This window comes from Dreissena polymorpha, chromosome 2 (assembly GCF_020536995.1).
Source record: "Dreissena polymorpha isolate Duluth1 chromosome 2, UMN_Dpol_1.0, whole genome shotgun sequence".
Lineage (NCBI taxonomy): Eukaryota > Metazoa > Mollusca > Bivalvia > Myida > Dreissenidae > Dreissena > Dreissena polymorpha.
Window position 1 is genome coordinate 147,397,559 of NC_068356.1, and position 10,714 is coordinate 147,408,272.

Here is a 10,714-nt window from a genome sequence, read left to right on the forward strand (position 1 = left end):
TCGGCAAGCCTCTGCCATGTAAACTTTTCTTCATTGTGGGATAATTTTAAGTTCACAATCACACTAACATAGTATTCTCTATATAGGTAATAGACCAATTGCCCTGAACAGAAAGCTGCGATGTAAACATTACAAAATACAAGACAAAATTGGAGCAAAACTTTTATCAGCGCTTTATTTAAAATTCCCTCCCAATACCGAACATGCATAAAAATAGATAAAAGAAATGCATCCATTGAAGCGAAATTATTAAATAGTAAAAAATAAGTATTGTTTAAAGTCCATTTGAAATATGCGTAAACGTGTGCATGTGTCTTGTCTGTTACTAAACATAACATCATAAATCAAAATTTACATTAATAAAAAATATCGATAATGTAACATCAATTGATTTTTGACAATATAGGCGTATGCGTTCATATACTTCGACCAAATACTGGTTTAGGGGAAACCAAATTAAATACATCAATTCAATGAGCAGACTCTCAAACTTTGATCACGTTGCTAAAACACGTGCTTACTCTAAAATATTATCGGTAAACAATTTTGTGTAAGGATAATGTTTTTCCTCAAGCAAGTCCGTATGAATAAAACCAAATCTAACATTGTACACTAGGTAAAACTGCAACTTAATTCTGAAAACACTGCAAAATATATACAAAGAGTTATCCGTCTGAGTATGACTTATCAGATCTAATTATTAACTAGATTCCTGGCGATGCTGTCTTCCCGAGATCCATGATTACAAATAGGATTGTAATAGAAAGCATTTATTAAAAAAATAATGCTTGCAAATTAATTTTAGTTTGGCATTAGACGAAACATTAAATAAACAAACAGCTTTGTAATCGGATTTTAATTTGACATATCTTCAAATGTTGAAATGCTATATGATTTGTAGTCGGTGTTGTTGCCACAAATAGTGGTTATATATATATGTTTATGTATAAATCAACCCTGCATTATTGAGATATTAAACAATGAAAGCGTTTAGAGTATTCTGCTTAATGCTGATTAAAGGGTATATCCAAAGTACAGGCTCCGTTTTGCACAAATACGTGTATGCTGTGCTGAAATCCATCATGGTACATACTTATACATTCACGAAAACAGTTAAAAGATAAATACAGGATATAAAAACATTTTGAATTTTGTTAACATAATCAGAAATTACATGTACTTTAAAACATTATATTTCTTCCTAAATAAACGCTGGAGCAACTAGAGTTTACACCTTTTGTAATTAACGCATATTGCGAAATTGATATAGGCATGCTGAACATAAAAATAACAGCAGTTGGATTTTTAATTTTGCATCTTTTTATATGCAGATGTGCTATGTAAGGTGTGAACGTTTTTGTTGCCAAACTCATTGTTTTAGATTTATTTCTTTTTATAAAAAACACATAAATTATCCGACGACAACATACAAGTTTTCAGGTACTTCGACTTAATGCTTATTAAAGGGCTAACCCATAGTAAGGCCTCCTTTACGTTGGACTGTACTTGTATGCTATGCTTATACCCAGCATGGCACGTCAATATACATTCACAAAAACGGTAATTAAAATATATAAAATATATCAAACTGTTGATTTTGTTGTTAACGTCCATGATCAGAAATAACATGTACTTTAACATATAACATTTGTATCCTTTATAAAGGCTGGAGAAACTAGAGTTGTACTCTTATATAAAGATCACATATTTAAAAAAAAAAAGTTAAATGCATGCTGAACAAAAATCATGGTCCTGAAGGGATTACAGGGTATACACGACCAAACAAAAGTTATAAAACCCCATGAACAGGTTTGAACGACGACAATAATAAAAGCTTTCATGTACTTCGACTTTATGCTGATTTAAGGCCATACCCATAGTTCAGGCTCCTTTTCGTTGGAGAAATACTTGTATGCTATGCTGAACACCATCATGGTACATAATTAAACACGCACGAAACGGTAATAAATATTATTAAAGATATCACAACTTTTGGAATTTATGTTAACGTACATTATCAGAAAGTACATGTACATTAAATCATAGCATGTCTATCCGAAATAAACGCTGGAGCATCTAGAGATTCACTCTTATATAACGAAAGCATATTGAGAAAACGCCTATAGGCATGCTGAACAAAAACATGGTCCTGAATGGATTACAGGGTATACACGTGTAAACATTAAGTATGCAGCCCCAGAATAAGTTTTATTAGTTATTGATGGGAATGCTGTAATGCTGGAGCAGCGGAAGTTTTACATTAGTATACTTCACAAAACACTTTGTTTAAAATTACCACTAATGCTGGATGTACACAGACATAGACAAAGTCAGTGCGTACATTACATGCAAGCATAATCATTAAACTATTATGGTAAAATGTATATACTCCTACAGGTGTTTTATTTGCCTACCATGTACATGTATGCATATTCAGGCGTACCCGTTATGCATATTACATAATAGTAGGGCGATATCAGAATAAGTATTCCGTTCAAATGAGAGTCACAATGATATAAGGAAATTATTTATCGAGATCATGTAAGAAGTGAATGAAGACAATTTAAAATATGCGTGAATATGTTAACGTTTGTTTTCTGTTGTGTTTTTTTTTCCAATAAAATCATACATTCTACATTTATAAATATCGTTCAATGTCATATCCAGCTATAATTTGACATCATAAAGAGAATGCGTAAATATTCTTCGACATAATACTGTTTAAGTAGAAACCTAATAAATGCGTTATAGAAATTAGCAGAAGCTAACATTGTGATAACATTGTTTCTACAAGCCCTTAATGTAATAAAATGACAACACAACACTTTGTTTTTATATGTTGTTTTTCTTCCAGTCAGTATGAATTTATAAAACCAAACATAGAATTTCACACTGTGATAAAAATGTGGGAAAGTATATAAAAGTACTTATTAATAAAACTATCTGTCTAAGAATGAATAATCAGATGTAATTATGAACTAGATTGTTTACAATGCTATTTTCCTGACATCTGTATTTACACCTGTGATAATAGAGATAAAAAATGTTTAAAAAATAAATAAATTTTGTATGCATAGTTATTTCAGTAATAATATGACGAAACATAAAAAATAATAAACTATTTCATCTAAGCAATTGGATTTTTAATCTAACATCTAGTTTAATGATGATGTTCTATTTCAGGTTGAATGTTTTTGTTTCTAAATGCATTGCTATAGACTTATTTATTTATATAAATTGAACTTAAATCATCCGACGACAAAAAATTAAAGCTTTCACGTACTTTGACTTAATGTTGTGTAAATGGCATACCCATAGTACAGACGCTTTTTCGTTGGACAAATGATTGTATGCTTTGCTGAAATCCATCATGGTTCTTAATTTTAAATTCACGAACACTGAAATTAAATATATTAAAGGGATATTTTCACGGTTTGGTAAATTGACAAAATTGAAAAAAGTTGTTTCAGATTCGCAAATGTTCGGTTCAGTTATGATATTTGTGAGGAAACAGTATTACTGAACATTTGCCACGGTCCAATATAGCCATTATATGCGTCTTTTGACGATTTAAAAGCCTAAAAATTATAAAGCGTTGCAACGCGAAACGATTGAATAATTTGGAGAGGTCTCTTGTTGTCGTTTAAATTTGTAAAACTACGAAGATTGCTTATATAAGGTATAAAATACGCATATTATGTATTTTTGGCAGGATAGCTCAGTTGGCTAATGCATTTTTACTTAAGGATTCCGGGGATCACTGGTTCGAGCCCTGCTGTGGGCTACTTTTGTTTCCTTTTTAAAAATGTATTTTTGATTTTTTACTGAAGCTTTTAAAATTTAATGTTTACATTTATCAATATAAAGCATTCAATGACAAACTTCAAAACATGCCAAAATCTGTGTAAAGGCCCCTTTTAATATATAAAACTTATGGAATTGTGTTAACGTTCATGATCAAATAGATTACTAGCACTTTAAAACATGACATTTCTATCATAAATAAATGATGGGGCAACTAGAGTTTTACTCTTATATAATGAATGCATATTTAGAAAACGGTATATGCATGCTGATCATAAAACATGGTCCTGAATGGATTACATGGTATAAACGAGTAGACATATTATGCAACCGCAGAATATGTTTGAAAAAGCGCTTTGCTTAAAATTCCCCCTAATGCTGGAAATACTCACACATACAAAGAATCCGTTTGTTCATGCCCGCGAAATAATAAGCTATTATAGTAAAATATATATATTCCTACATGTATTTTTATTTGACTACCCTTTACGTGTTAAGGCGTACATTGTATGCATATTACATGATAATAGGGCGATATATTTCGTACAAATGAGAGTAAAAATGCTAAGAGGTTACTATTTATCAAGAAATAAGTAGTGAATCAAGTCAATTGACAATATGCGTGAATATGTTTACGTTGTTCTGTATTTTATTTAAAAAAAAACATCATACAATTTAAATTTATTATATGTCGTTACATTTTATATGAAGATATTTAATCTGACATCATAAAGAGAATGTGTTCATATACTTCGACATAATACTGTTTGCGTAGAAAGCAACATACATTCTTACATAAAATAATCGGAAGCTAAAATATTGCTGCAAAAAGCCCTTAATATAAATAAATGAAAGCACAAAACTTTGTAATCCTTTTTTTTTCTTCCAGCAATGGCACGCTGTGGAAAATGCAACCTATTGCTGAAAATGTATATACAAATACATAATAAAAATATCTTTCTAAGAATGAATAAGCAGATCTGATAATGTACTTAAAACGACAACATTTCTATCCTAAATAAACGCTGGAGCAAGAGTTTTTCTCTCTCTTATATAAAAAACGCATATTTAGAAAACGATATAGGCATACTGAACATAAAACATGAATGGATTACAGGGTATACACGTGTTAACGTAAATTATGAAGCCCAGAATATGTTGTAAAAAGCGCTTTGTTTAAAAATCAACATGATGATGGAAATACACACACATAGGAAGAATCCGTTTGTCAATGCAAGCGAAATAATAAATTATAATGGGGAAATGTATATATTCCTACAACGGTTCTATTTGACTGCAATATATGTGTATTCCGGAGTACATTATATGCATTTTACATAAGAATAAGGCGATATCAGAATCAGTATTTCGTACAAATGAGAGTTACAATGCCACAAGGTTAATATTTATAAAAAACACCTCAGCAGTGAATCAAGTCAATTTACAACATGTGTGAATATGCCACGTTTTCTTCTGTTTGTTTTTTATATAAAAAAAATCATCATTTCATCTACATGTATTATATATCGCTAAATCTTATATGAAGATATTTATTCTGGCACCATCAAGAGAGTACGTACAGATATTTCGACATAATACTGTTTTAGTAGAAAACAAAATAAATGCATAAAAGAAATTATCAGAAGCTGAAACTTTGATCACGCTCCTGCAACAAGCCTTTATTATACAAAAAGACATAACACAACTTTTTATTTATACTTTCTTTTCTTCCAGCAAGTCCGAATGAATAAACCAAACATGAAAATATATATAAAATACATTAATAAATATACTGCTAAGTATAAAGAAACAGATACAATTATGCACTATATTGTTTGCAACGCTACTTTTCCAACATATGTATTTAAAAATGTGATTATAATAGAAAGCATTTGTTTAAGAATAGGATTTATTTTTATGCTTAGTTATTACAGTATGTATATGACAAAACATACATATTAATAAAATATTTCATCTAAGCAGTTGGATTTGTATTTTGAATTATTTTAAGGTACTTCGACAAAACGCTGATTTTAGGGCTAACCAATAGTACAGCCTCCATTTCGTTGGACAATTACGTGTATGCTATGCTGACAATATCATGGTACATAAGTATACATTAACGAAAACGGTAATAAAATAAATATAACATATCACATCTCTAGGAATTGTGTTAACGTACATGATCAGAAATTACATGTACTAATTTCTATCATAAATAAACGCTGGAGCACCAGAGTTTTACTCTGATATAATGAACGCATATTTAGAAAACGATATAGCCATGCTGAACATAAAACATGGTCCTGAATGGATTGCATGGTAAACACGTATAAACTGGAAATACACACGCATGGAAATAATCAGTTTGTCCATGCAAGCAAAATAATTAAAATATTATGCTAAAATGAAAATATTTTCCTACATACGTTTTTTGTTTGCTTAGCATGTATGCATATCCAAGCGTACACTGTATGCACATTACTTACCAATAAGGCGATATCAAAATTAGTATTTCGCGCAATGAGAGTTCCAATGCTCAGCTATAAGGTCAATATTTATCCAGAACACAGAAGTGGTGAGTCATGTCTATTTTAAATATAGGTCAATATGTTAACCATTTTTTGTTTGTGTTTTTATAAAAAAATACATAATAAAATCTACATTCTTTATATATCGTTATATTTTATTTGAAGATATTTAGTTTGACATATTACGATAATGCGTGTATATACTTCGACATTATACTGTTTCAGATAAAAATATATCAATAAAAGAAATTATCAGAAGCTATACCCTTGATCACGTTGCTGCAACAAGCCCTAAATGCCAACACAATTTTTTATTGATACTTTTTTTTTCTTCCAGCAAGTCCGAATGAATAAAACCAAACATAGCTTTGCACGGTGTGAGTAATGCAACCTAATGCTGAAAATTTATATAAAATACATAAAATTAAAGCGATCCGTCTAAGTATAAAGAATCAGATAATATTATAAACTAGATTGTTGGCCATTCTACTTTCCCAACATCTGTGTGTACACATGTTATGATATGAGAAAATATTTGTTAAAGATAAGAATGTATTGTTATGCAAAGTAATTTCAGTATTCATATGCCTCAACATAAACATTGATTAACTACTTCATGTGTTTAAATGGTGATGTACTATTTAAAGAATGTACTTTTTGTTGCCTAAATCATTGCTAAAGACATATACATTCACAAAACGGTAATGAAATATAATAGTATGAAAGATATCACAACTGTTGAATTGTGCTAACGTCCATGATCAGAAATTACATGTGCGGTAAAACATAACATTGCTATCATAAATTACAGCTGGAGAACCTAGAGTTTTACTCTTATATAATGAAAGCATATTTAAACAACGTTAAAGGCATGCTGAACATAAAGCATGGCCCTGAATGGATAACAGAGTATACGCTAGCAAACAATAAACAATAATGGTAAAATGTATATATTCTTACATGCGTTGTTATGTCAGTACCATATATGTTTATTCAGGCATACACTGTATGCAAATTACATAAGAATACGGCGATGTCAGGATCAGATTCTCGTACAAACGAGAGTTACACTGTTATGAGGTTAATATTTTTCGAAAGACGCGTTTCAAGTCAATTTACAATATGCGTGAATATGTTGATGATTTTCTGTTTTTATACAACATACATCATAACATCTACATTATTATATATCGTTAATTGTTATATCGAGATATATTAGTTTTTACACCAATGCGAGAATGCGTTCATATTCTTTGACATAATGCTGTTTTAGTAGAAAACCAATTAAATGCATCATAGAAATAAGCAGCAGCTGAAACGTAGATCAAATTGCTGCGACAAGCGCTTAATATAATAAAATTCCAACACAAAACTTTGTATCGATAGTTTGTTCTTCCTGCAAGTTTGACTGAATTTAACCAAACATAGCATTGCACAATGTGGAAAAGGTAACCTAATTCTGGAAATATATATAAAAATACATAAAAATAAAGCTATCTCTCCAAGAATGAATAATCAGATCAAATTATGACATAAATTGTTTACAATGCTATTTTCCCAACATCGGTGTTTCACATGTGATTATAAGAGAAAGCATTTGTTTAAGAAAAGGATTTATTTTTATGCAAAGTTATTTCAATATAAATATATGGAAACATTAAACATTATGAACTGGTTCAACTAAGCCATTGAATTTTAAATTTTGCATCTGTTTAAATGGTATAGTGATATTGAAGGTGTGATCATATGATTTGCCGAATTATTTTTTATAGACTAATTTATTTATATTAATTAAACTTAAATTATCCGACGACAAATATTCAGGTATTCAATATTTCAGGTACTTCGACTTAATGCTGATTTAAGGGCATACCCATAGTACAGGCTCCGTTTCGTTCGACAAATACTGTTATGCTATGATGAAATCTAGCATGGTACATTATTTAACGTTCACGAAAATGGTTATACATATATTAAACAAAATTCACAACTTTTAGAATTTTGCTAACGTACATGATACGAAATTACATGTACTTTAAAACATAACATGACAATCATAAATAAACGCTGGAGCAACTAGAGATTGGTAGTTTAAATGTGTCATATCGCATACTGGACCTTACATTTGGTCCAGACTGTATTATAGGGTATAAACGTGTAAACAAATATTATGCCTCCCTAGAAATATTTTCAGAACACCAATCCGTACTTCATTGTAACTAGTCCGTGTGAGGGAAGTGATACATTGCCTGACCAGAAAGCTGAAATGCAAAACATGACAATTACACGACAAAACTGCAGTAAACTGCAGCAAGCGCTTTGTTTAATTTTTTTTCCAAATGTTTTAAATGCATAAACATAGAAAGAAGCAGTGCGTCCATACAAGCGAAATTATTAAACTTGTAAGGCAGTATATATTTTTCAACATGCGTTTGTATAACCTTGCCGGTTATTCAATTCTTATTGCATAAGAATAAGGCGATATCAGAACCAATATTTTGTACAAATAGAAAATACAAATAAGAAATGTTTGGTTGTAAAGTTATTTAAACATGCATACGACAAAACAAAATAAAACTATTTCGACTTTACAATTGGATTTTAAATTTACATCTGTTTAAATTGTTTAGTGCTATTTTACTTCTGTTCGGTCCTTTTCCCACAATCGTTCTTATATTATTTTATTTCTTGATGCGAATTGACCTTGCCTTATTCGGACGACAAAAATGAAAGCTTTCAGATTCTACGATTTAATTATGCTTTAAGGCCATACTCACAGCACAGGCTTCTTTTTGTTGGACAAATACTTTTACATTAACGGTAACAAATCATAAACATTTAGAAAATTATTGACACACATGTTCAGAAATTATTTAAAAACATTTAATGTATATCCTTATTTACAAGAATAAATATCATGAATGTAAATGTTTAAATGACTTTATTGATATTAACGAAAGAAATCTTAATATGTGTTGTATCAGTATGACGCTTTATTAGCATTAACACGGTGCCTATACCACGTGACTTTTTCGGATCTGTGTTGGGAGAATAAAGCGCGACCCAGTTGACATTTTTAAGGATCTCTTTTTAAATATTTCACCATTATTTTAATGGGATAAAGTGGAGAGCCCGCTATTTTGTGAGAGTTTTCTATAGGTTTTATGATCTTTTTAAACAAATAAGTATTTTTTCAGTAAAGTGCAACCGCGCGTTTGAACGGCTAGACAAATGTCGGATCAGTGTGGGGACTTCATATTGCGGTTGCACTTTACTGAAAAATACTTATTTGTTTTAAAAGATCATGATACCTTTAGAAAACTCTCACGAATGAGCTGGCTCTCCACTGTAATAGACCAATTTCCTGAACAGAAAGCTGCGATGTAAACATTACAAAATACAAGACAAAATTGGAGCAAAACTTTTATCAGCGCTTTATTTAAAATTCCCTCCCAATACTGAACATGAATACAAATAGATAAAAGAAATGCATCCATTGAAGCGATATTATTAAAGTAGTAAAAAAATAAGTATTGTTTTAAGTCCATTTGAAATATGCGTAAACGTGTGCATGTGTGTCGTCTCTCACTAAACATAACATCATAAATCAAAATGAACATTTATCATACATCGATAATGTAACATCAATTGATTTTTGACAAAATACTGGTTTAGGGGAAACCAAATTAAATACATCAATTCAATTAGCAGACTCTAACACTTCGATCACGTTGCTGAAACACGTGCTTACTCTAAAATATTGTCGGTAAAAAAATTGTGTAAGGATATTGTTTTCCTCAAGCAAGTCCGTATGAACAAACCAAACCTAACATTGTACACTAGGTAAAACTGCAACTTAATTCTGAAAACTCTGCAAAATATATACAAAAAGTTATCCGTCTGAATATGACTTATCAGATCTAATTATTAACTAGATTCTTGGCGATGCTGTCTTCCCGACATCTGTGATTACAAATATGATTGTAAAAGAAAGCATTTGTTGAAAAAATAATGCTTGCAAATTAATTTTAGTTTGCATTAGGCGAAACATTAAAATAAACAAACAGCTTTGTAATCGGATTTTAATTTGACATATCTTCAAATGTTGAAATGCTTTATGTTTTGTATTCGGTGTTGTTGCCACAAATAGTTGTTATATATATGTTTATGTATAAATCAAACCTGAATAATTGAGATGTTTAACAATGAAAGCTTTTATATTATTCTGCTTAATGCTGATTTAAGGGCATATCCATAGTACAGGCTCCTTTTTGCACAAATACGTGTATGCTGTGCTGACATCCATCATGGTACATAATTATACATTCATGAAAACAGTTAAAAGATAAATAAAGGATATAACAACATTTTGGATTTTG